At 37.4% G+C, this 27,602-nt stretch overlaps 1 protein-coding gene across 6 annotated transcripts in view; it reads right to left on the bottom strand.

The window, feature by feature from the left end:
- RASAL2 (RAS protein activator like 2) overlaps positions 1-27,602 on the bottom strand; it is a 402,889-nt gene that overhangs the window by 120,583 nt on the left and 254,704 nt on the right. The gene's annotated exons all lie outside the window — the stretch shown is intronic.

Raw genomic sequence — 27,602 nt, 5'->3', positions numbered from 1 at the left:
TTGAAAACCTAATTGAGTTAATAAAGTAGAAACGTATGCTAAATATAACAAAAGAAAGTAAAATAAGATAGAGATATCTTTTGGAATGGCAGAAGACTTTTCACAGGTCACAGAGAATACTCATGAGGAATAAATTAGAACACCATCAATTGTGCCCCTTTATAATAAAGGTATACTAGTATTTAGGGAAACATATGAAATTAATCAAATTTATAAAAAAAGATAAATTTGAAGGTAATTATTAATCTAGCAAAGTATTCACAAGTATAATTTTTATAAATATCAAACTCTATTAATTTAAGATATCTAAGTGCAATGGATTTATAGCCTAACTTTCCTAGGAATGTATTATATCAATAATACCATAACCAATAATTGCTTTACTTAGAAATTTATTAGAAAGCACCCGTAAATGGAAAGTTAAAGTAATAGTTGGTCCTTGTGTTCTCTTTTACATACTCAGTAGAAATCTTATATATGAACATTACAAATATTTCAAACCTTGCATAAAAGCTACTTCTTGATTCATATGTTGGCTTTTCTTGCACACAAAGCCTACTCCCACACTCACAAGCAAGCCTCATCTCTCTGTATTGAAAGGCATAGTAAAACAACAATATATTTTGGCAGGTAGAAGTTCTCTAAATACCACAAACAGCTGACCAGATGACATGGTAAGCCTTGCATGGAGCTGGCACTCTTTGTTAAAGCCAAGCAAACTGTCTCTTATTTCTCATAGCCAATGTTGGTGGCACTATTTCTACAGACATAAACAAAACTTGAAAAGCAAACAACTTAAACAAATTCTGTTAATTCCTCTTCCCCCTTTTAAAAATACAAAAGTGGATTTTAGACAATTTGGGGGTGGGGGGGCGTCATGCTCCCCAAAGTAAGAGAAGTTCAGACAACAAAGGGTTAAAAGAACAAGCAGAGCCCTACCGTACCCAGAAATGACAGAAGGCTCTTCTCCTCTTCCGTGCTACTATCCAACCACTCGGCCACATCACCGGGGGAAAGGAGACTCATTCTCCAGCCAGAAAACTTTTCCATACAGAGCACAAATACTGAATGATGGAGCGGGAAAAGAAATATACACAGACTAAATTCTTGGGGGTCTAACACCTAAATTGCTGGCTAGGCAGTAATAATGAGAGAGAAATTGTGATCCTCCCTCTACTCTGAATTCTGTCTCTGTGACACCAACCTAATACAACGGGGGGAGGGGGAAGAACATAGAGAGGGTTAAAAGAGGGTGATAGAAGAGAAGGGAGGAAAGGTCTGTCCTTCAGTCTCTTGGTGTTAAGCTTTAGCCTGAAAGAAAAGCCAGCATAAAACGGAATAATAATTTGTGTTCAATGTCAGGAGAGAGCAAAAGGAAAATAAAGAACAAAGATACTCAAAGAAAAAGAAACAGGTTCCTACACTGAGACAGCTTAGATAACCGGACAGCACAATAGCTAATCAGTTAAGTAAATCATATCATCAAACAAAAACAAAAGCAAAGGAACAAATTCAGCATTTTGTTTTGTTCTGAGAAGAAAGGTTTTCAAATTCCCTTTCAGTCTGCCTAGAGAACTGCAGCCCCTAACCCTTTCCTGCTTTAGCTGTTTCAACAGCATCCCAGCCCCCTTGACGAAGATTTCCTGCAAGCAAAGGCAGGTTGATAAATCTGTGAATAGGAAGCTCTCATCCCTCCTTTCTTCTGCTCCTCCTCCATCCCTCCCCCCACCTCGCATGGCGACTGCATTGATCGACAATAATGGAATCTGTAACTGACTGCCAACAGCAACATTAAGGATATTACAAGTCCACTTCATAAGAATTTGAGCCGGTGGTCGGAACTTGGGGGCAACTCTGGGCTTGTAGTCAATAGCTTTGTCTTTCTTAGCCAGAAAGAAAAGGGTGTGTGTGTGTGCGTGCGTGTGTGTGTGTGTGTGTGTGCGTGTGTGTGTGTGTGTAAAGGAAAGAAGGCTGAAGCCTGAAAGAAGTAAGAGAAGTGAGCTTGTTGGGCTAAAGATTCAGAGATCCATGAACGGAGCAAACTACTGTCCTTCAACTCCCGTCACACTTACAATGTCATTGCAAAGGAGTCAGAGCCAAATGGATTTTTTTTATGTGATTTACATTACAAAGCTACATGGTTTGATTTAGGATTATCTCACAGGCTTATACCTTATTAATAGGCAGAGAAAAATCAAGCAGAAGATGTATTTTGAGAGACCCATAAATCACTAATATCCCTGTTCTCTGGAGATTGATTGGGTTTGTTACTGTGAAAAAAAAAAAATCACTCAGAGCTTTCCCCTGCATTAGCAAAACATTAGCTCTGTTCCCCACAATCCACTCTTTCTTTCTATTCTAGCAATCTGCCTTCAGAGAGCATTCTTGCTGCTTACGGATTACTATCTCAATATACTCTGAATCCATACCCTCTTTCCCACGTTTACTTCATTATTCTTCATCTGGACTCTTATTCACTTTGTAAGTTCCCTGAGGACACAGCTTTGTAACCCTGGCAGCTAGAGCAGTGCCTGGCACTGAAGGGTTCACTTAATATTTACTGAAGTTTTGGTTGGCTGCTCTGAAAGTTTCAACAGCTTCCACTTTGGCAGGAGATCTCAGGCTGGATATTTCAGGATCTCTTTTTAAAATTAGCCATTTTGACAGACAGTGACTTAAAAGCTGTTCTAGCAGTGGCATCAATTGATTAAGAAAATAGAAAACATAAAAAAGGGGGAGGGAGGGTAATATGAATTCATAATGTTTAAATAAATCTGTATTTTGTTACTCAAAATAACTACATAAAATTGAAAAATAGTAATAAATACATATAAAAGACTTTTTTATTGAAATGTCTTGCTTGCTTAGCATCTAAGCATGGATTGATAATTCCTTTGTACTAACTTAATAACACACCAGTATTTCTGGAGCTCCCCGGTTGAAATCATTGGTCTAGAGCACCAAGTTCAAACTCTCTGGTGAGATATGGCTCTTATTTTTTTTTTTCTTGGTAGTGGCCCTCAGACTCTCCTTGGCTCAGCCATTCTGCACTGTTTACATCTCTCCAACGCCTCTTCACGTTTGACTTAGAGTAATCTAACAAAAGTAGGGAAAAAAGTCTACCTCCTTTGTTCTTTGGTGTATCTCTAACACGATCATTATCTGGCACACAGTAGGTGCTCAAAAATTTTTGTTGAATTTCATACTTCCTGTGAGGTATCATTCAACCATACGTACTTGACATTGAACTAATCCACTGAGGCTCAGCTCAAATATCACCTCTCCAGGTCTTCCTTGGCACTTTAATGCAGAGTTAACAGCTTTCTCATCCACACAGGCACTGTTATTACTCCTAGTACTTTTCCGAAATATTTTGTTTAGATAGCTATTTCCTCCGCTATACCTTTCGAAGGCAAAAGTGTGCTCTACTAATTAAAAAATTTTAATGCCTATATATAGTGAATGATTAGTAAATGTTCATTGTATGATATATTACTGAAAGACTGTGAGCCTATATACTAAAGATAGATTAATACAAAAGGATCCCATATGTTCCTGATGTAAGGTTCCATACCACTAGTCTCCAAATTAACAGCCAAAACAGAATCTAGTTAAGGAAAAGGTCTTTTATGTATTAAGAAAAGGCTGTACAGACAGAAAGGCATCATCAAAATAATCCAATACTATAAACTCACCTTCTGTAAACAAAATTAGCATATGAGGCACCTAAGAAAAAGTTCTAGGTTGAAATTTTCTCATAATATATAGAGTATCACACTGTTTTTCTTTGCTTACAATAGAAACTTAATTTGAATTAGTCCTCCTGATGTAAAATTTTCCTTACAGATAACGCAATGAAATTTACCTGAGAGTATAACCATTTCTATAGTGGACTGTACATTTTCCTAAAATATGAGCCAAAGACTTTGAAATACTGAAAGTTGGGCTCACAGTTAAGAAATAATGCCTGACTACAGTCTTTTCAACAAATGACCAAATCCTGTAGATTTTGGTGGTTTATTGTGTGCCTGAAGTGTACTAAGGACTTTAATCAACATTAATCAGCATTTGTTAACTTTATTCCTTATTTTCCTAATAAGGAATTTCCAGATACTGAAAGTATCTGGAAAACGTGACTGAAAGAATTTCTACTTGAGGGCATTTATGTTTTCGTGTGTGTGTTTGTGTGTGTGTGTGCACACGCACGCACATATGCGCATGCATGTGCTGCTCACCGGGCTATAACTTACTGAAGTATTTTCTAGACACTTTACTAAGTGTTTTACATATAATACCTCATTTAAAATTCTTAAATGACAATGTAAGATGCGTATTATCTTCATTTCACAGATGAGAAAACCAAAGATCATAAAACTTGTTCAAGGTAACAAAGGTAGTCAGAGAAATGAAATGTAAACTTCTCAATATTTGGCCAAGGTTCCCTACTACACTAATCTATATCCTACAAGGACTAATTTAGGCAGGAGTTAGCTAACTTCTCCCATCGAGGGCCAGACGGTAAACATTTTAGGCTTTGTGGGCTATACAGTCTCCTTCAGAGCTATCTGAACTCTACTGTGCATAAGTGTGTGATAAGTCTCTTCAATCGTGTCTGACTCTGTGCAACCCTACGGACTGCAGCCTGCCAAATTTCTCTGTCCATGGGATTCTCCAGGCAACAATACTGGAGTGGGTTGCCATGCCCTTCTCCAGGGGATCTTCCTGATGCAGGGATCAAACCTGTGTCTCTTACGTCTACCTGCATTGGCAGGCGGGTTCTTTACCATTAGTGCCACCTGGGAAGCCTATTAGAGCACAAAAGCAGTCACAGACAATGTTGATGAAAGGGCATGGCTGTATTCCAATACAACTTTATTTACAAAAAAAAAAAGGAAAAAACAAGCTGTGAGGTATTGTTTACTGACTCATGATTTAGGTCTACACTGTCAATTCAGTCAATATTTTTAAAGTAACTAATACATGTATAGTTGTCTGCCAGGCCCCTATGATTGAAAAATAAATAAAAGAATTATTTGCCTTGGTCAAAAAAGTTTTATTTTCATTTTAAGAACTGCATGACTGTCTTTTTATTTTATTTTCAAGACACTGAACACAAGTTATTTCATTTCCTTAGTCTCAAAGTCCTATAGGAAACAATTTTTATTCAAACAAAGAGTATAAAACATGTAGCTCTCTTCAATTACTTAACATTCCTGATTTTCCTTATAGCTGCCTATTCTTACACTTTCAGATGCACCTACTTGACAACATTAGTGATGAGTAAGTACCAAGCACTGTTCTAAGCCCTAGGATTCAGTAGTGGAATGAAAGGGGCAAAATCTCTGCCCTCATGGAGTTTATGTTCTGGGAGGAAGAGATAAACAATACATAAGATTAAAAAGTAAAATATATATTGTGTTAGATGGTGAATAGAGCTAAGGAGAATAATAAAGCAAAGAACAGCAATAGGTAATATTTGAGAGGTCTAAATTTTAGAGGTAGCCAAGGAGGGCACCTCTGAGAGACTGAATTTTGAGTAAAGGTTGCTAGGTTTCCAGGAAGAGGGAAAAACTAATAAAAAGGCCTAGAAGTAACAATAGTCAAGAGACCAGTGCAGGTAGATTGGAATGACCCTCATCTTCATAAAAGAAGACAAGGTCTGTGAAATAATAGGAAGCCAGATCATATAAAGTTATAGGGTCTTTGGCTCTTGCTCTTATTCAGATGAAGACTTTGAGGCAGGAGTAGTTCATTAGGCCTTACTTTCGTTTACATAAGAGCTTTATTGAAATAAAAGTCACACACCATAAAATTCATCTTTTAAAAGTGGTTTTAAATATCTTCACAAAGTTGTATAACCATCACTACAACTTAATTCCAGAACATTTCCTCATCTGAAAAAGAAATCTTGTGTCCATTAGCAGTTATTCTCCATTCTTTCTGGGCTTTCCTGATAGCTCAGCTGGTAAAGAATCCGCTGGCAATGTGGGAGAACTAGGTGTGATCCCTGGGTTGGGAAGATCCCCGGGAAAAGGGATAGGCTACCCACTCCAGTATTCTTGGGCTTCCCTTGTGGCTTACCTGGTAAAGAATCCACCTGCAATGTGGGAGACCTGGATTTGATCCCTAGGTTGGGAAGATCCCCTGGAGATGGGAAAGGCTATCCACTCCAGTATTCTGGCCTGGAGAATTCAATGGACAGTCCACGGGGTCACAAAGAGTCAGACACAACTGAGCAACTTTCACTTCCATTCTTTCTAACCTCTCGGCCCCTAAGGCAACTACTAATCTATGTTTCATTTTTACGAACTTTCCTATTGTGGACATTTCATATAAATGAATTCATAATGTGGCTTTTGTGCCCGATTTTCATTTACTTGTGCTCATGCTGCAGCATGGGTCACTACTTAATTGTTTTTAATGGCTGGATAGTATTCCGCTGACAGCCATTTGGGTTCTTTCCATTTTTAAAAATTATAAATAATGCTGTCATGAACATTCTCCTGCAAGTTCATGTCTGGGAACCTTTACACCTTAAAAGGATACCCAGGACTTGCCTGGTGGTCCAGTGGTTAAGAATCCTCCTGCCAGTGCAGGGGACACAGGTTCAGTCCCTGTTCTGAGAAGATCCCTCATGCCTCAGAACAACTAAGCCCGTAACTAGAGTGTAGCCTCTGCTCTTCACAACTAGAGCACATTCAACAAAAAAGAGCCAGTACAGCCAAAAATAAATACAAAAATATTTTAAAAGATATCCAAATAAGATGTATCATATAATCTGCTCTTTCCACACCAGAAATTCTAAAATTGTACAGCAGAAGAGAGTTATTTTCTAATTTTACAGGTACCATGTTTTCCTCCTAATTCTTCTAGGATTTCCATCCTTTTTGAAGAAACAAAAACTACTGATTCAGTCTCTTTTCCCCTACTCTACTGTTCTTATACACAGGAAAAGATAATGAGCAAAGGCAAGTAATATATGAAAATAGATCTTTTTATAAATTGATAATTAAAGTTGGCAAAGTTGGCAGTCTTTTTTTTGGGGGGGGGTAGTTTTACATTTTGATATAGTTTAAAACTTACATAAAAGGTGCAAGTGGAGTACACCTACCCTTATATACCTTTTATCTAGATTCACCAACTGTTTACATTTTGTTACCTTTGCTTAATCATTCTTTCTGCGTATACTGTTATTTTATATAGACATTTTTCTAAACTATTTGGGTACCTGGAGGCATTATGCCCTTTACTGCCAGTGGCTTCAGGGTATATTTTCTAAAACAAAGGACATTCTCTTATATAATCCAGAACAGCTATCAAAATCAGAAAATTTAAAACTGATATTGGTTGATATTTTAAGGATAAAATTAAATTTGCCTCTATGTGCAAAATCTACTATATTATATTTTGGTATCATACAAAGTCTTTGAGAAATAAACTGACTTTAAGCAATGGTGACTGAGAAATCATAAGTACTGACTGCAAATATAATTAATTCAAAGAAAGTCTACATCATATAAAATAATGTCTGTTGTATTTTTAAAGGATTACTACTGAACTTACTAACATTCAATACACTGTTGTGATAAAGGACTAGAAGTAGAAACAACTAGTTTTCAAAAAAGGTAACTAAAGGATAAGTAAAGTGACTGCATTTCCATCGTGATATTCTTTTGGATATGTACAACCTTTTGCCTCTAAAGTGAATGTCAAACCATAACGTTTCCTTTTATTTGATGAGATGTTTTACTATAAGAGGAATAGAGCTGAATTTTACAAAATCTTCAGTTCAATACATTTAAATAGTACCACATATACACATATATATGTATATGTGTTCCTCAAATCACTTACATATTATAAGCTATATATCAATGAATGCATTCAAGCATTGTTTTCACTTGTCAGAAACATTATGTTATAATTAAAGCCAAAGAAATAATGAAGCTAAGCTGAATTTTTATTCATTTGGATTTAGGAAGCAGCACTTTTGAAATGTGAAGCCACAGAGAAATATGGATGTTAACACTGTAAGAGGCATTCCTATTGTATGATTATTTAAAACAGGTAATATCCTCCAGTGAAAACTGGTGTTAAAATGTAAAGCAGTTTTTTAAATAAAGGTAGTAACACTATTATCAAACAGAAGCTTAAAAGTAATGTGTCAAAGACTAACGGCAGATTTTGCTTGAGGAAGTTGATGACTATATAGAATTAAGATAATTAGATTCCTTAAACACTAAAGCTATTATTTTAAGGAAAAAATGTAAATAAAGTGACAACTAGTTAATGAACAGAAAGTTCTTTCTCAAAAAGATCCAGAAAGCAGCTAACATATAATTATTCTTAAATTAATTTTCTTTAAAATAAAAAGTTAAACTTTACAATTAATTTTACTCAAAGCAATTCCTGGAGTCTATTATTTAGTACCTAACACAGTATCAAGCAAATAAACCCTCAATATTTATTGAGTGAGTGGGTAGACGGATGGGATAAGCCTACACATCTAAGATTATCGATGCTATGCAAGTAAAGTGAATATATCTTCTGTAACATCTCTAGAACCAGCAACAGTTTGAACATTTGTATCATGAACAATAAAAGATCAAATATATTGTGTGTTTAAAAGGTACTGAAGGTAGTACATGAAGTGCTTTGCATATGCTAACTGAAAACTGGCATTTGCCATCTGCTTCTACAAGACTTAAATCACTAGTCACTTCAAGCTGCTGACCTTCAACACACCCTGAAAGGAGTTCAGGGTGGAGATCAGGAATGAGGCACTCTGTGCTGGGGGAAAAACGTGTGGAACAGGCCTTCAGATAATTATTTTTAGGAGATGATTTTGTGAGCCCCAATTTTTTCATATCTAAAAAAATACTAGAATTCTTAACATATATACTTACTTTGCCCCTTCTCCCCCCACCACACACAACCTCTTCAGCACAGTTACTCTACTCAGAGCTAACTGACATCCTATAGTCCTCATTTGGCCCCTAAATAAAACTTAACTCACAATTCTCGTACTGTGTATTTTTTTTTTTCAGTCAATAGAGTTTTAATCTCATTTATTCCTCATAACAACCCTGTGTGGTAGTACTATTTCCCCCATTTTATACCTGCGGAAACTAAGGTTTAGAGAAAACAAACTAAGGTTTAGAGAAAACTAACTAAGGTTGAGAGCAAGCAAGAAGATCAAACCAGTCAATCCTAAAGGAAATCAACCCTGAAATTCATTGGAAAGACTGATGCTGAAGCTCCAATACTTCAGCCACCTGATGCAAAAAGCCAAATCATTGGAAAAGAGTGATGCTGGGATGCAGGTTTGATCACTGGGTTGGGAAGATCCCCTAGAGAAGGAAATGGCAACTCACTCCAGTATTCTTGCCTGGAGAACTCCATGGACAGAGGAGCCTGGTGGGATACAGTCCATGGGGTAGCCTTTGAGACTTTGCGACTTTCACTACACTTTGACTAATGCTGGGAAAGATTGAAGGCAAAAGGAGAAGGGGGCATCAGAGGATGAGATGGTTGGACAGCATCACTGATGCAATGGACATGGATTTGAGCAAACTCCAGAAGATAGTGAAGGATGGGGGAAGCCTGGTGTGCTGCAGTCCATGGGGTCACGAAGAGTCAGATACGACTTAGTGACTGAACAACAACCACCACCACAAAGATTGAGAGAACTGACAAAGTCACACAGTCAGTAAGGGGTTGGAGGTGGGAGGTGCCAGGAGTTAGATATTCCTTTTCGAGAGTTGACCCTCCTAACTACATTCCATATTAGAGTTTTTTTCTATAAAATTTTTAGATATTTTGGGAAAGGTTTGAAAGGTGAACAGTTATTAAGTGGGAAGCAAAATTGTTTATATTGTTCAATGATCTGAGATAGCACAAGAAGGGTAAACAAATTGTGTAGTAATCCAAAGATCCCAACAAAATCGGGAAGCCAGATCCCATAGTTTCTAAAGTGAAGGAATGAAAAGATCAACTTGGATTCATAGAGTATAGACATTTGTTTTATTGCTTTCTACCTTTCTGATAACCTGTTTGTTTTTCACATGTATCTTTTAACAAAGGGAAAGTTAGTGCATTGGCACACTTGGCACAGGGTAAGTACTCAATATTTGTTAAATGAATGAATAAATGAAAATATTTTTCCAGGCCTGATCAGAATATGTGACATGGGTATTTGACCCTACAGGTATTTTAATGAGGCTGTTTGATGCTGTGCTTGACAGATTTGCTACTGCTACTTTTACAACGGAAACCATGTCAATTTTTATCCATCATATTAAGTAATTTTTTCAAGTTAGGGAATCTAACATGCTTGGAGAAAAAGAAAAATATTTGGTGGACTTAAAAGAAAACCTTACTTTGGACATGTGGTACTTAATAAAAATTAATGGGTACTAATGATTATGGATACATAATGATTATGATAATTGAGTGTATATATTATTACAACTCAAAAAAAATCAAGTGGTTTCACATCTTTTTTGGTACTAAAAACAATAACTATCAAAAAATTTCAATAGATTTATTTTCACTTGGATTGTTAAAATGCCATACAAAGACATGCCCAGAAAACAAACACTGCAATCAACTCTTTATTTTCCTTTGGTTAATATTTGAATATGCTGCAAATTGGGCTTTAGTAAAAGAATGAACTGGAACAAAACAGTTCAAGAGATATGCAAAAATTGCTCCATTTGATCTTAAGTTTAAAAGGCAGAACTTCTTTACTATTATCTACCTGGGAGGTCATTCATACAAAAATGGAACACATAAAATTGTGGCATCTAAAGATGAATCAGAAAACAAAACAAAATTGTTCCTAAGAAGCTCATGGTCTATGTACTTCTCTGATGGTCCACCTTTATTACCCAGATTTAAGGAGACTGCTAAGTCTCTTCAGTCGTGTCCGACTCTGTGTGACCCCATAGACGGCAGCCCACCAGGCTCCCCCGTCCCTGGGATTCTCCAGGCAAGAACACTGGAGTGGGTTGCCATTTCCTTCTCCAATGCATGAAAGTGGAAAGTGAAAGTGAAGTCGCTCAGTCATGTCCCACTCTTAGTGACCCCATGGACTGCAGCCTACCAGGCTCCTCCGTCCATGGGATTTTCCAGGCAACAGTACTGGAGTGGGGTGCCATTGCCTTCTCCTTTAAGGAGACTAAGTATCTTTAATGTCTTTCTCATTTAAACTAAGCTGATCCCTAATGAAGAATACATTAAAAAAAAAAAAAGTACAACCCAAAGAAAGGTAAGAGGATAGTACATTATTATTTGAAGGCATTTTAGGTTATAATTGCCTGAATAATCTACTCTTCTATTTAAGTTTGTACACAGACTGTCATGGTGCTTCCCCTCCCTCTCTTGGAAAACGAACATTGAGTAAGATATTCCTATTGCAACCCCTGACACACACATTTAAAATAAAGTCAAAGTGGATTGAGTATCTCTATATTTCAAAGAAACTGCAATACAACTGGAGCCAGATGCCTCCTCAGGGTTATTAGGAGACAGCCTCTCTGCTACCTGATGATCTCAATCTTTATGCTCAGTTGCTCAGCCTGTCCAACTTTTTGCAACCCCATGAACTGCAGCCTGCCAGCCTCCTCTGTCCATGGGATTTTCCAGCCAAGAACAGTGGAGTGGATTAGGTAGGGCAAAAAGGATTCAAGATTATTTTTCAAAATGTCAGTGCTGGTCTAGAAAGGAGTACTTTCCCTGCTTATCTATCACCCCTCCCTTCACTAACAAATAAGCACCAAAAGAATCACTTATAAAGACTAGGTGTGTCTGAGCAGTCATTCATCCCAGGTTAGACAGCTGAGTTTAGAAAAAGCAGAGGAACCAGAGATCAAATTGCCAACATGGGTTGGATCACAGAGAAAGCAAGAGAGTTCCAGAAAAATATCTGCTGCTGCTGCTGCTAAGTCGCTTCAGTAGTGTCCGACTCTGTGCAACCCCACAGACAGCAGCCCACCAGGCTCCCCCGTCCCTGGGATTCTCCAGGCAAGAACACTGGAGTGGGTTGCCATTTCCTTCTCCAATGCATGAAAGTGAAAAGTGAAAGTGAAGTCGCTCAGTCGTGTCCGACTTTTAGCCACCCCATGGACTGTAGCCTACCAGGCTCCTCACTCCATCCATGGGATTTTCCAGGCAAGAATACTGGAGTGGGGTGCCATCGCCTTCTCTTCTGCTTTATTGACTACGCCAAAGCCTTTGATTGTGTGATCACAATAAACTGTGGAAAATTCTTCAAGAGATGGGAATACCAGACCACCTGACCTGCCTTCTGAGAAATCTGTAGGCAGGTCAAGAAGTAGTTAGAACCAGACATGGAACAATGGACTGATTCCAAATTGGGAAAGGAATACATCAAGGCTGTATATTGTCACCCTGTTTATTTAGCTTATATGCAGAGTACATCATGTGAAATGCCAGGCTGGATGAAGCACAAGTTGGAATCAAGATTGCCAGGAGAAATAACAATAACCTCAGATATGCAGATGACACCACCCTTATTGCAGAAAGCAAAGAGGCAATAAAAGCCTGTTGATGAAAGTGAAAGAGGAGAGTGAAAAAGCTGGCTTAAAACTCAATATTCAAAAAACAAAGATCACAGCATCCAGTCCCATCACTCCATGGCAAATAGACAGAGGAACAATGGAAACAGTGAGAAACTTTATTTTCTTGGGCTCCAAATTCACTGCAGATGGTGACTGCAGCCATAAAAAGACCCTTGCTCCTTGGAAGAAAAGCTATGACCAACCTAGACAGCATATTAAAAAGCAGAGACATTATTTTGCCAACAATGGTCCATCTAGTTGAAGCAATGGTTTTTCCAGTAATCATGTATGGATGTGAGAGTTGGACCATAATGAAAGCTGAGCACCTAAGAATTGATGCTTTTGAACTGTGGTGTTAGAGACTTGAGAGCCTCTTGGACTACAAGGACATCAAACCAGTCAGTAATAAAGGAAATCAGTCCTGAATATTCACTGGAAGGACTAATGCTAAAGCTGAAGCTCCAGTACTTTGGCTACCTGATGTGGAGAACTGACTCCTTGGAAAAGACCCTGATGCTGGAAATGATTGAAGGTGGGAGGAGAAGGGGACGACAGAGGATGAGATGGTTGGATGGCAACATCGACTCGATGGACATGAGTTTGAGCAAGCTCTGGGAGTTGGTGATGGACAAGGGAAGCCTGGTATGCTGCAGTCCATGGGTTTGCAAAGAGTCTGACATAACACAGCGATTGAACTGAACTGAACTGAGAGAGCTGAGGCAGGAGACCTGCTGCAGAAAGGCAGGTAGCGGGAGGGGAGGACAAAGCCCATGGTTTGAATTGTGTCTCCCAAAAATTCATGAAGGCTTAACTGCCAGTATCTTAGGACAGCACCATATTTGGAATACAGCTGCTGCTGATGTATCTGGTTAATATGAGATCATTACAGTGCAGCTTAATCCAATATTGTTGATATCCTTATAAATTTGAGAAATTAGGACACAGAAGCGTGCGAACAGAGATAACACCATATGAAGATGAAGGCAGAGACCAGGTAATGCTTCTACAAGCCAAGGAATGTCAAAGATTGCCAGCAAACTAGGCAAGGAATAACGCAACTCTGGAGAAAACAACCCCTCCCCCCCACTCTTGGATTCTACCCAGTGGCAGACTTAGGGCAGGTAGAGGGGCTGAAAGTTTGTACAATTTGCAGGCTATCTTTAAGAAAAACATTACAAAGTTACAAACACAAATCTCTCTTTTCTGATTTTCTCTGTTTTATTAAAATCACTTATGCTGAAAAGATCATGAGGTTTGTGGCTGCCATAGAAAGAACTTAATTCAACAACAGTAATACAGTCAAAGGTTTGTCCAAGTTCTATAGCCATTTATAACAGAATCATTCATAGTTCAGAGAAAGATAACATCACTTGGCTATGGTGTGGAATCTATGGTAATAAGTCACTGTCTTTTTTTCCTCAAAATGTATCCTCATGTTTCAGCAGTGATATATTTATTAGTCACTGTGAAGAGAGATTCTCAGGTTTTTCTGTAGATAATTTAAAAATAACAAAACTTTAAATCTCTTAGGAAATTCATTAGTGATGTTTTATTAAATAAAATTAGATAAGCAGACTAAAAATATAAGTATGAGGTCAGTATGCTCAGTAACAAATACTTAAATAGTCTAAGGGGTTTTGAGAGTACTAGAAAGGACAATATTTATATTACCAACGACCTACTGGATTTAGTCCTCCTGGCTTTATATCTGTGATGTGGGAGAAATAAATACTTTAATAATATGTTATTATTTGAACTGTGGTGTTGGAGAAGACTCCTGAGAGTCCCTTGGACTGCAAGGAGATCCAACCAGTCCATTCTGAAGGAGATCGGCCCTGGGATTTCTTTGGAAGGAATGATGCTAAAGCTGAAACTCCAGTACTTTGGCCACCTCATGCGAAGAGTTGACTCATTGGAAAAGACTCTGATGCTGGGAGGGATTGGGGGCAGGAGGAAAAGGGGACAACAGAGGATGGGATGGCTGGATGGCATCACCGACTCGATGGACATGAGTTTGAGTGAGCTCCAGGAGTTGGTGATGGACAGGTAGGCCTGGTGTGCTGCAATTCATGAGGCCGCAAAGAGTTGGACACGACTGAGCAACTGAACTGAACTGATGATAGATAAAAGATAATAACCAAATAATCAAAACAAAAGATGCTGAGAGGCAACAGATAATAACCAATACCCCTTCTGAAAGTAATCTTAGAATATTTGGAATAGACTAAAACTTTAATTAAAAAAAAGATATATAAAATAAAATTAAAAAAAAAAAAAAAGAAATCGGAGAACGCAATGGCACCCCCATTCCGGTACTCTTGCCTGGAAAATCCCATGGATGGAGGAGCCTGGTAGGCTACAGTCCATCGGGTCGCTAAGAATCAGACACAACTGAGCAACTTCACTTTCACTTTTCACTTTCATGCATCGGAGAAGGAAATGGCAACCCACTCCAGTGTTCTTGCCTGGAGAATCCCAGGGACAGGGGACCTGGTGGGCTGCCGTCTATGGGGTCGCACAGAGTCAGACTGAAGTGACTTAGCAGCAGCAGCATATAGAAATCAGTGGTTCTGTTATATACAAACATAAAACATTAAAAACGTGTTTTTAAGGTTGGGATTAACATAAAGATATCTATAATCAGCACTTGTTTAACAGGATGTAGGCTCACCAGGGAGAACGCAATGGCACCGCACTCCAGTACTCGTGCCTGGAAAATCCCATGGACAGAGGAGCCTGGTAGGCTGCAGTCCATGGGGTCGCTAAAGAGTCGGACAGGACTGAGTGAGCAGCAGTAGCAGCAGGCTCACCAGAGTCAATTTATGTTATTGGTAAGAGGTTTTAGACAATGTGGTTAAGACAAGCAATAAGGGATATAAATATCAGAAAGAAAGAAACAAGTGATAAATATATGCAGAAGATAAGACATAGTATTCTTTAGTGAGGATGGCAACAAGAGACAAGACAATTAATTGAAAAAAAATACAAGGATTCATTAATATGATCAGGATAAAGATAAATATACAGTATTTAATATATATATGCTGAAAATAAAAATATATAATTCTTTATGTATCAGCAATTGTCAATTAGAAAAATAAAGGGAGAAAAGATTCCATTAAAAAAACCTTATAGACTAGGGATAAGATTAATAAAAATTTTAAGACATTTGCAGAAAAAATATGAAACTTTATATATGATAGACAGGAGTGCTGTTAGATCCACAAGGGAAAAGAAAGACTATTCAATAAATATGGCAAGTAAAAGTTATCAATATGAAAAAAGCATAAACATATAACATAAAAATCAACTCCTCTTTGAGTAAGAGCTTAAAAGTCAAGAACAAAAATTTAAAACTCCTAAGAAAAATTATCTTGAGGCCCTGGGGTAGGAAATAATTTTGTAAACACAAAATATTAACTTTAAAACACTGATAAGTTTGTCTACACAAAATTAAGAACTTTTGTCCATTCAACGATCTTAAAAAAAGAAAGTGAAAGGACAGGTTACAATTTGAGAATATATTCACAATACACACAACTGTTAAGGGTTACTATCAAGAACATAAAAAGAACTTCTTCATCAGTTCAGTTCAGTTCAGTCGCTGAGTCATGTCTGACTCTTTGCGACCCCATGGACTGCAGTATGCCAGGCTTCCCTGTCCATCACCAACTCCCACAGTTTACTCAAACTCATGTCCATCAAGTCGGTGACGCCATCCAACCATCTCATCCTCTGTCATCCCCTTCTCCTCCCACCTTCAATCTTTTTCATCATCAGGGTCTTTTCTAAGGAGTCAGTTCTTCACATCAGGTAGCCAAAGTATTGGAGTTTCAGCTTCAGCATCAGTCCTTCCAATGAATATTCAGGACTGATTTCCTTTAATACTGACTGGTTTGATGCTCTTGCAGTCCAAGGGATTCTCAAGAGTCTTCTCCAACACCACAGTTCAAAAGCATCAATTCTTCGGTGCTCAGTTTTCTTTATAGTCCAACTCTCACATCTGTACATGACTACTGGAAGAACCATAGCTCTGACCAGATGGATCTTTGTTGGTAAAGTAATGTCTCTGCTTTTTAATATGCTAGGTTGGTCATAGCTTTTCTACCAAGGAGCAAGGTTCTTTTCATTTCATAGCTGCAGTCACCATCTGCAGTGATTTTGAAGCCCAAGAAAATAAAGTCTCTCACCGTTTCCATTGTTTCCCCATCTATTTGCCATGATTGATGGGACCAGATGCCATGATCTTATTTTCTGAATGTTGAGTTTTAAGCCAACCTTTTCACTCTCCTCTTTCACTTTCATCAAGAGGCTCTTTAGTTCTTCTTCACTTTCTGCCATAAGGGTGGTGTCATCTGCATATCTGAGGTTATTGGTATTTCTCCCAGCAATCTTGATTCCAGCTTGTGCTTCATCCAGCCTGGCATTTTGCATGATGTACACTGCATATAAGTTAAATAAGCAGGGTGACAACATACAGCCTTGACGGACTGAGGAAACCAGACACTTGGAGGGCACAAACAGAACCTTGTGCACACCAGGACCCAGAAGAAAGGAGCAGTGACCACACAAGAGACTGACCCAGACTTGCCTGTGAGTGTCCAGGAGCCTCTGGGGGAGGCGTGGGTCTACAATGGCCTGCTGCAGGGTCGGGGGCACTGAGTGCTGCAGTGCATGGGAACTTTTGAAAGAAGTCACCATTATTTTCATTACCTCCACCATAGTTTGGCCTCAGGTCAAACAACAAGGAGGGAACACAGCCCCGCCTATCAACAGAAAATTGGATTAAACATTTACTGAGAATGGGCCTGCCCATCAGAACAATACCCAGTTTCCCCTTCAGCCAGTCTCTCCCATCAGGAAGCTTCCATAAACCTTTTTTTTTTTTCAATATAAATTTATTTATTTTAATTGGAGGCTAATTACTTTACCATATTGTATTGGTTTTGCTTTTATCCTTATCCATCAGAGGGCAAATAGAATGAAAACCACAATCACAGAAAACTAACCAAACTGATCACATGGACCACAGCCTTGTCTAACACAATGAAACTATGAGCCATGCCCTGTAGGGCCACCCAAGATGGACGGGTCATAGTGGAGAGTTCTGACAAAATGTGGTCCACTGGAGAAGGGAATGGCAACAACTTCAATATTCTTGCCTTGAGAACTCCATGAACAGCATGAAAAGGCAAAAAGATAGGACACTGAATGATGAACTCCTCAGGTTGGTAGGTGCCCAATAGGCTATGGGAGATCAGTGGAGAATTTCTTCATATTAATAGAAAAATCCTAACAACTCAATAGAAAAATGAACAAGAGAGAAAAATAATTTCACCAAAGCATTAACATATGCAAAAACTATTCAGTATCACTGGCAATCATGTTTTGCAAACCAAACATTTACTCTTCATTACAAGACTAAAATTTAAAATTCTGACAATATCAAGTATTAGGGATAATGTGAATCTCTCATACACATTATTGGTGGAAAATAGTTTGGCATTTTTAGTCACCCTAAGACCCAAAAATTCCACTCCTAGGAATACAGCAAAAAGAAACTGCTGCAAATGAATAAGATACGTTCAAGAATGTTCATAGTAGCACTGATACTGATAGCAAAGTTTAGTTAACAAACCAAATACACTTCAATGAAAAGATGGAACCCTAGTACCAAACCCAATCTAAAATCTAAATTCGTTTGGCATACTCAATAATGTAAAAGTCATACAGGAGTCAAAAATATAAAGAACACAGCAACAACATGGAAAGATATTAATCATATAATATTTAAGTGAAAAAAAATAAGTCCCAAAACAATATATAAAACTTGCCTTTTATATAATGGCACCCCACTCCAGTACTTTTGCCTGGAAAATCCCATGGATGGAGGAGCCTGGAAGGCTGCAGTCCATAGGGTCACTGAGAGTCGGACACGACTGAGCAACTTCACTTTCACTTTTCACTTTCATGCATTGGAGAAGGAAATGGCAGCCCACTCTGGTGTTCTTGCCTGGAGAATCCCAGGGATGGGGAAGCCTGGTGGGCTGCCATCTATGGAGTTGCACAGAGTCGGACACGACTGAAGTGACTTAGCAATAGCAATAAAACAACTAAAACTTAGAAATGGGTATGAAAGATGATTCTCCACCAAATAATGTATATACTCATCATAATCCCAGATGAAATGTCAACAAACATTTTTTTTTTGTTTTTGCCTGGCAGTGGGGGATGATTTGCTTCTACAGTTCATTTGGAAAAGTAAATGTATGAGTGAAAAGACAAATACATTTGAAAAGGAAGAACTACCTAATTAGAGAGAGTTTGCTACCTCAGTAGGAGAAACATATTAAAATCTATAATCATTAAAACACTTTGATATTGACATAGGAATAGAACAATAGAATTGTGGAACAGAAAAAGAATCCAGAAAAAAACACACAGACATTTAGCTGATGATACAGAGCACTTTTCAAATCAGTATGGAAAGAGTAGGCTATTCAACAAAAGGTGTTGAGACAACTGACTCTACAACTGAAAAAAAAAGTCTCATTTCAAAAATACAAAAATAAATTCCAGATAAAGACCTAATCTTACTGAGAAAGGCCTTTGTAAGCATCACACAAAAGCCAGAAATTACAACAGAAAAGAGAGATTAAGGAAACATAAAAATTGTAAACTTCAAATAGAAAAAAAAGACATCCTGAGCAAATCAGCAAGGCTTTTAACAGTATCTATCAAGTGTGAAGTGTAAACTACCTTTGTCTCTATTTCTAGGAACCAGTCCTACAGATATATCAACACAAGCAATTGAACATAGGTATGTATGTATGAAGATGTTTAACAAAAAGTTGGTAGTGGCAAAAACTAAAAACACTAAGTGTTCTTAAGCAGGGGAACAGGTAAATCTACAGTGGAATAATCTGCAGCCTTTAAGGATCTACAGGTATAAATATAATGAAATGAAAAGACATCTTCAATGTATTATTTTTCTTTGAAATATTAAAATAGCATAACATTTTAAAAATATTAAAATAACACCGTTAGATGCCTAGGGATTTCCTGAGAGTTTATAGCATTCTTCAACAGTAAAATAACTTGAGAATGCACAGGTCTATAACTTTTTAATTCAATAATTTAAAAAAATTCAGGACTGTCATTCATCAGTTGATGAGAAATATGAGGCAGGGTCACATGTTCATCAACAGTTAATTTGGCATCAGAATCAGTTTGGCAATATTTGCACAATTATATTGTGTTCTTATTTTATTAAAATATGGGTGGCAGATTGAGAATGAAAATGCTGCTGTCACAGAAAAGCACAGGCCTCATAAAACTAATATTAATGGAAAGAAAGATAAGATTGTTAACCTGCCAGAATTAGAGTATCATTAACTTCAATGGAATAGTCTATATTCAATTTGAGAGGGGAAAAAAAGAAGCACAATTAAGAATCATGAACAAGGGCTTGGTGTTTATAATGTGGATATATATGGTACCCACATTTTTGTATAATCCTCTACCCTTGGGTGTACGTAGGACCCAAGATCTGTTAATAAAATGGGATAGCCACTCCCTTAACTCAGCTGTATTATATGGCAAAGATGAGTACAGTCACTCTTGTGATTAGGCTGCATTTTATATTGGACTCCATCATAGCAGACTAGAGTAAGATTCTCTCATTGACTCTGAAGAAGTAAGTTGCCATGTTCTCGGAGTGCCACAGGAATGAGACCCAAAGGTGATCTCTAGGAGCTGAGAATGATTCCTTCCCAATAACCAGCAAAAAAGAAAGGATCCCAGTGCTACAACTACAAGAGGACTCTGAGCTCTGGATGAGGAGGCAGTCTGCTGATATTTTGGTTTCTGACTTTGTGATACTCCGAGCAGACAACCAACTACACCCTGCCCATACTCTGGTTCTGCATAAACTGTGAAATGATAAATATTAACAGGTGTTGCTTTAAGTCATTGAGTGTATGGTTGTTTATAACAGCAAAATAATAACTAATAACTAATGTAGTGTGCTGACATGAAAACCTTAAGCTTGAGTAAAGCTGATGAAATATGAATGGGCATGAATTTGAACAAACTCTGGGAGATAATGGAGGACAGAGGAGCCCAGTATGCTAAGGTCCATGGGGTTGCAAAGAGTCGGATATGACTTAGCAACTGAACAACAAGTGGAGAAGACTGTTGTAAATGAATACAGAAACAGAGCTAAACACATGCATTTTAATGATTCAGAATTGGCAGGATCAGAAGGAGGGGGGCGATTTACCTGAGAAGAGAAGAGAAGCATGGTCAAGAATATATCATGTTTGTGTTTTTGCAAAGAAAAAGAAGGAATTTAACATTTATTATCTTCTATTTATTTTGTTGGATACTTCCACATTCCACAGTGATGAAAAAGCGGTTTTAAAATGTTTATTTTTCTTCCAATAAAACAAGTAATCACATATCCTCTAAAGCATAGAAATGCTTTTAAAGCAAAATGATATTAAAGCCTAAGTACAGAAAACTCATTAAATTTGTATCATGAACTAATTAATAACTATATGTAAAAATTAATGTGCTTGGTATGAGTACATTTATATCTTTAGATATATATCTACAGTACTATATATATATATAAATTGTTACTACTGTAAAATATTTAGGACATGAAAATTAGTGTTTTATATGTCTTTGAGTGCTTACAAATAGTACTTTGAAAGCTTATGGACAGTCTGGTAGTTCTGTTATTCACATCTTGCAGTTTTCTTCTGAAGATTCACTTACAAACCCAGTCTGTGTGAGACTTTCCCCATCTAACCCTTTAAATGACACCAAATGTAAAGTTCCTGACTGCACACATAGATAGTTCAGGTTTAGCTCAGTTGTGTCCGATTCTTTGCGACCCCATGGACTGCAGTATGCCAGGCCTCCCTGTCCATCACCAACTCCCAGAGTTTACTCAAACTCATGTCCATTGAATTGGTGATGCCATCTAACCATCTCATCCTCTGTCATCCCCTCCTCCTCCCACCTTCAATCTTTCCCAGCATCAGGGTCTTTTCAAATGAGTCAGTTCTTCGCATCAGATAGCCAAAGTATTAGAGCTTCAGCTTCAGCATCAGTCCTTCCAATGAATATTCAGGACTGATTTCCTTTAGGATGGACTGGTTGGGTCTCTTTGCAGTCCAAGGGACTCTGAAGAGTCTTCTCCAACACCACAGTTCAAAAGCATCTATTCTTTGGCGCTCAACTTTCTTTATAGTCTAACTCTCATATCCATACATGACTACTGGAAGAACCATAGCTTTGACTAGATGGACATTTGTTGGCAAAGTAATGTCTCTGCTTTTTAATATGCTGTCTAGGTTGGCCATAGCTTTTCTTCCAAGGAGCAAGGGTTTTTTCATTTCATGGCTGCAGTCACCATCCGCAATGATTCTGGAGCCCCTCAAAATAAAGTCTGTTACTGTTTCCATTGCTTCCCCATCTATTTGCTATGAAGTAATGGGACCAGATGCCATGATCTTAGTTTTTCTTCAAAGTAGTCATAAAAATCTATACTCTCATCAGCAGTGTGTTCTTCCTTTTACTTTAGGTTCTTGTCTAGAACCCAAAACAATTCTTTAGGTTCTTGTTTTAGAATCTAGAACAACTCCTTTTGTTCTAGACCCTTGTCAACATTTGGTACTTTTTTTTTTTTTTTTTTTTTTCATTTTAGATATCTTGATATAATTTTGGTTTAAATTTGAATTGTCCTAATGAATAATGAAACTTTTCATATATTGAATAGCCATTTGGATGAGCTCTTTTAAAATGAGCATTGAAGCCTTGCCTTTTTTTCACAGGTGTGCAAGAGAAGTTAGTTATGTATTATGTTTGGATATTAAAATTTAAAAATAATCTCTTTTTAGACTGTCATAGAAAAATGTAAAATAAGCAATATCTGGATTAAACCTGAAGAGCCTTTAAAAAAAAAAAAACTAGTTTCTATTCTCCTGTAACATGGGTTTGACAGGGGAAAAGAGAAAGAAAAAGTCTATCTTTAAATATTTAATTTAAGAACTAAGCAAAATGAAAATGGTCTTATAATTTCTGACACTGGAAGAAACCTACTGGGAAGCTGTCATAAATCACAGTACTTTACAGCAATAAAATAGTCTCATCCTTGAAGTTCACTATTTCTAGCTAATTAAAATTTCATTGTCAAATACATCTTGCAGTTTGTTCATATTTTACAGTTTCTCAGAAGACATGCTTCTGAGAAAAACTGGTAAATAAACTGTTGGATTTTCTTTTTAAAAAGGACCAGAGGAAAGCCTGCCTTCTGGTTTTAAATATCCTTCCATTTACAAACAAAACAAATAAAACAAGCAACTTCTAAACTTTCTAAAAAGACTCCTGCCTTTTACATTACAGTAAATTTGCTTTGAATAGTACATTTTGGTTTTGTTAATAAAAATGTTTCCAAGAGAGACTTGTTTTCATTCTTTGTAACGACAGCAGTTACTCCTAGGCATTCTTCCTTACACCCTGTTTTTGGTTTTGTTAATAAAAATGGTCAACACTGGCTCCAATTGGGGAAAAAAAAAGCTAATTCTTTGGAAAATTTATCTTAAAAAGCTGATCATCAAATACTAAGTGCTTATACTGTATTTATAAGAAAAAGAAATGAAGAAAACCAAAATTATTAAAAATATATTTCACAATTTTAGCAACTGTCACTGTGCAAATATTTGCAAGTAAAATAATAGTACTCATAAAATAGAGTGATATTGTTTCAGGAAACTACTGTGATGTTTCACTGAGTTTCAAGTGGAGGCAAAAACGCTTCAAGAAAAATATCAAGATGTATGTAAGCTAACTATTCAGTTCAGTTCAGTTCAGTCCCTGTCGTGTCCTACTCTTTGCAACCCCATGAACCTCAGCATGCCAGGCCTCCCTGTCCATCACCAATTCCTGGAGTTTACCCCAACTCAAGTCCACTGTATTACTGTGATACAATTCTTTTACCATATGCAGACAGTAATTAAATAATCTACTATTCTTTCTTTGAGTGATTTGTCTCTCACACTTTGAGAAAATGCTAAGAAATATAACCATACTAAACAAAGTCTTAGAAATGAGCTCATCATAATGAGCTCTTGGTATACAAAAAATGATTATCCTTCCCTGTTCATAGACATATCACGTCTTGTCCCGTCCTTTGACTGAGCAAACTCAATTCTTTCACGTGGTTCTTTCTGTACTCCCTTTGACACACCACTTCTTTTTTTTTAAAAAATGAAATAAATTATTTCATTTATTTACCTGACACTTGGGGAAGGAGAAGGCTAACCACTCCAGTATTCTGGCCTAGAGAATTCCCTGAACTGTATAGTCCATGGGGTCACAAAGAGTCGGACACGACTAAGCGACTTTCACTCACTTTATAGTCTAGGTGTTTCTAGAAAAGGGAATTCTTGTAGTAGGGACCCAAACATCTCATCTTCTCCTATCTCACTGGAGAGACCGGAAATCAAATCAACTACACACAATCTATTTGAAATATAATCTAGCTAGAAAGTTACAAACCAGAGTATTAAAAAGAGAATATCCATTTTTTTTAGTCTTCATATTAACTAAAGGTAGTAACTGTGAGTAGTTAACTATACAACAGCAGCATGCTGCTAAGGTTTTCAAAGGTGCTCTGCAGTCTGTGGAATTAAATGCAATACATCAGAGAAGGCAACTTGTCCAACAGGTTGACTATGCTAGGTGTCACCTGATCCTGAATGACACTGGCTTGATCCTGGCACCCAAACCCGCTTGCTTACTTTAGAAAGTCTAACAAAAGATAGCATGCAGAACCAGGTCATTTTTCTTCTTCAAAGAAGAGAACTCTATTAACCTACACTAACTTCACAACTTGCTATTTCAGCAATTCACTTATTTATAAAATACCTCAAACCTGAGAATGACAGAAATGTGGGGTTTTATAATCTCATTCCTGATAAGAACTCCTCACTGGCTCCCTCTTCACGTGTATAAGTTCAGGGAACTCTTCATTCAGCACAATGGTAAGGTCTGAGTAGGGGTGAGCGAGGTACCAGAGAAGATAAGAGCGAGCAAGGTACCAGAGAAGATAAAGACCTTCATCTGAATTTTAATGACGATTCAGTAAGTCTCTCCTATTTGTCAAATATGCACAAAGAACATATTCTCAGTGGCAACGCTTTAGGCTTCCAAACACAAGCTGACATCATACCCATAATTACATGTGGAGCTTTGATAGACTGAATTCCGATTAGGGCGCGCACACACACATACCCAGAAAGAAAAAAATAAAGAAAAACAAAAGACAGCTGTCTGAGGATTGACATTGCTGACTCATGACTCATTTTCTCGACTCACTGTTTACTGGGAAACAGCAGGACACTACCAGTTATTCTCTCTCCGCACTACAGAATTAGGTATTTTAGAAAGTTTATGCAACCAAGTGTAAGAATCTTGTGAACCTTATTTCACCACACAGCCACCGGCTTCTTCACGAAAACTGATATACAGGCAACTGAAAACAAGAACCACCACAAACAACCACTAGAGAGCGTGAAAGAACAGAAAGAACAAAACCAGTGTGACTCCCTCTTCAGAAGCTGCTGAAGGTCAAGACTGAAGCAGAAGGGGAAACTCAACCATGTGTCTACATAGGATTTCCAGAGTTTTGAGTGGCTAATCAGGTTACCTTTATGAGTAAAGAATTAATTTGATAATTCAGTGTTTTATACATCCAGCCTCAAGCTTCTGCCCCTTGGACTGTCCTTCATCTTTACTTTTGTTTATAGAGATTTCATTCTTACAACTTTAAGGATACAGAACCCAGAATTATATCCCAAAAGTATAAAGAAACTGTAGTGGGGAAGATGTATTAATAAATCCTCTAAATGAGACAAAAGTTTTGATCAACTATAGCCCAACTTTTATCAGAAAAATGTCATGGCTACATTACAGAGCTCTTTACCTTCTTTGCAAATTTAATATATAAACTATATGGATATATATTTCATGAAAAAATTTAGAAAAACTAGTATCAAGAAAAAAAATCATGAGTAGTGAAAATGGGCCCGCTTTCAAAAAAAAAAAAAAAAATGGTCAAAAGAAAATTGTTTCACATACATAGGAGAATTTCTTTCCTCATGCCATTCATTTCATCCTACCCACTCCCTTCCCATTTACAATGTGCCTTTAGTTATAAAATGGGCACCTTATTAGCACAAGTGCCTTTCGAAACATAAACCTGCATAATCTGACATTTGTATTCAGGAGAGAAAAAGGAGTCATGTGTTTCCTTCTAATATTTTTCTCTTTCCAATACACAGTAGCAAACTTTATAATTATCAGATTGGTTAATAGTTTTTTTCAACTTAGGCCAGTAAAATACCAGCAATAAATTAATGACCTGATTGTCTCTAACATGGGGAAATATACCAAGGCCAAAAGTCCATTTTTGTCTGTCTATCTAGCTATCCATCCATCCACTCACTCATCTATCATATACACACATAACATAATATACATGCACGTATCATGGCAGTCCTTTCACATACTCCAGCAGGATAAAAGATGAGAGAAAACTCTAAGCCCTGTGTAACAGAACGTGAACACTGTTAAATTGGACAGAGCATTATGTCCTCATTCTCACAGCCATCAGTCCTCTTATAAACAGTGTGTTTTAATAATGGATTCGGCAGTACGACAAACAGTCTCTTGTTTCCTACTGGGTGGAGAATGTCACTTTGTAATTTGATTTCCGATAGCCGAGAGCAGTAATGAAACTGCTCCTTACAGCTTACTGCTCATCACTCACAGACTTGTAAATCACAACCCCATTTACACAGACTTACTCAAAAACTGGAATAGCAGGTCAAGCTTTAACACAAAAACACTACATCCCTTCACTGTGCTTGGAGCCAAATCAAGCTAACTTGTTCCCCGGGATTGTAAACAGCCATGACAGATCCTTTTGACAGTGGCTATCTTTACTATTTAGCTCACTAGAATAGTGTGGTCTCTCTCAACTCCACAATGGTCTCCAGAAAAATGGAAAGGGCAGCAACCTTTTCAGAGACTAAATGAAAATGTATGAAGACAGATGTTCACTGACTGTTGTGACTCTCAAGATCCTCCACTTAAGTTACCCTCAAGCACATAATTCATGAGCTGAAGTAACAGAGGACCCTTACAAATGGAGAGAAACTGAGCTGGGTCTTAGATAAGGAAGTGACTGCTTCAAACAGTTGGATAATTTTAAAATGTTATCTTACATTAAAAAAATATAAACATAGAGAAGGCATTGAATATGGGATCAGATCAGATCAGTCGCTCAGTTGTGTCCGTATGCTACCCAAAAAAAGTTTTACTAACTTCAATTATACAGAAAATGACTAAGTCCCAAAGTCTTTAAAAGAGATTAAAATCAACTTGAATCTTAATTTTGTATATAGGCATTTAGAATATGCTACAGCTATGTAATTGTTTACATAAAAGCAACATATAAACTGCAGTCCTTTTCCTTAACTGAAAGCTGCTTTTTATTCTGATAAATACCAATACTTTGCTATATATTTTTGGTTTTGAATGAATATGATAACAATATTGATGACATCCATCTGCCAACATCTCCTCCCCATAATATTTCAATCTAGATTTATGATGTATTTGGTCTTTGGGCAATAACTCATGGTACCTGAGCCAGCAGACACAGCATGGACAAAGTATAAAGCCTAAATGTATCTGGAACCATGAGAAAAAAACCAGTAAACTGCAAATAAGGAGATCTGTATTTTCATTTCAATTCTGTTCTAATGCTGTGATCTTGAGCAAGCACCAAATCCCTTACACCTCAATGTTCTCATTGAAAAGAAGAGTGTGGACTGCAGCAGATGACTTCTCAAGTCTCTTCCAGATTTAACTTTCAATGAGCTAATTAGTTAAAGTTTCTGACGTCATCTTTTGGCAAAGGATATTAAAAGTCTACCTTGGTGGGGG

This window comes from Bubalus kerabau, chromosome 5 (genome assembly GCF_029407905.1).
Source record: "Bubalus kerabau isolate K-KA32 ecotype Philippines breed swamp buffalo chromosome 5, PCC_UOA_SB_1v2, whole genome shotgun sequence".
Taxonomy (NCBI): domain Eukaryota; kingdom Metazoa; phylum Chordata; class Mammalia; order Artiodactyla; family Bovidae; genus Bubalus; species Bubalus kerabau.
Note: the sequence above shows the minus strand (reverse complement) of the source record. Positions and strands in the feature narration are given on the sequence as shown.